Source organism: Solanum tuberosum, unplaced genomic scaffold (assembly GCF_000226075.1).
Source record: "Solanum tuberosum cultivar DM 1-3 516 R44 unplaced genomic scaffold, SolTub_3.0 scf00071, whole genome shotgun sequence".
Lineage (NCBI taxonomy): Eukaryota > Viridiplantae > Streptophyta > Magnoliopsida > Solanales > Solanaceae > Solanum > Solanum tuberosum.
In genome coordinates, this window is record NW_006238997.1 from 1,536,973 (window position 1) to 1,537,946 (window position 974).

Sequence of the window (974 nt, forward strand, 5' to 3'; positions counted from 1 at the left end):
ATATCTAATTTGTGTAGCATCGTGCCATCATTCCGGTGACTACTTTTTCATATTTGGTTTGCGTAGCACCGCACCATCTTTCTGGTGACTACTTTTCATATTTAATTTTTGTAGCACCTTGCCATCCTTCCGGTGACTACCTTTTTTTTGCATATCTTATTTGCGTAGCACCGTGCATATCTCCGGACTACTTTTCATATTTAATTTGTGTAGTACCGTGGATTTTTCCGAACTACTTTCTCATATCTGAGTTGCATAGCATCATGTGTCTTTTCAATGACTCCTCAGATTTGATTTGCATAGTTCCATTCGTCTTTTCGGTGACTCCTCAAATCTGATTTGCGTAGGGTTGTGCCATCATTCGAACCCTACCTGTATAATTTTTCTTTTTCAGTAGGGTCATGCCATCATTCTAATCCTACCATATTATTTCTCCTTTTCAATGGGGTTGTTCCATCAATTCGAACTATCCTATACAATTTCTATTTTCTAGTTGGGTCGTGACATCATTCCGACCCTACCCATATAATATTATTTGTTAGATTGTGACTACTTTTAGCCATCAAATCTAATACTCTAGTGTATGAACATGTTCCGACCAATTTTTTGGTGACTTTCTTCTCTAATATAGACTCGTCTATTGATTCCAACATGATCCATATACTTTATACTAGATTTTGAGCACTTACAACAACCGTTGCATTGTGAAGAAGTCTATATGGGAGTTTAGTAGCCTTGTATGTTGATTACGTAAGTCACTCTATGGTCTGAATAGTCTTTGCAAGTTTGATTTGGGAAGTTCAACACTGTAATTTTATCACTCTGTGTTTTATCAGCATTATGCATCAAATTCAGTATTTCATGATAAGATTAAGCACATTGAGATTGACTGACATTATGCATCAAATCAAATCCAGTATTTAATGAGAAGACAAGCACACTGAGATTGACTGTCAATTTTGTGAAGTCAACTA

General features: G+C 36.0%; 1 protein-coding gene across 6 annotated transcripts in view; it reads right to left on the reverse strand.

The window, feature by feature from the left end:
* The window catches only part of LOC102606290 (glycine oxidase), a 22,437-nt gene that overhangs the window by 15,240 nt on the left and 6,223 nt on the right, over window positions 1–974 (reverse strand). The window lies entirely within an intron of this gene.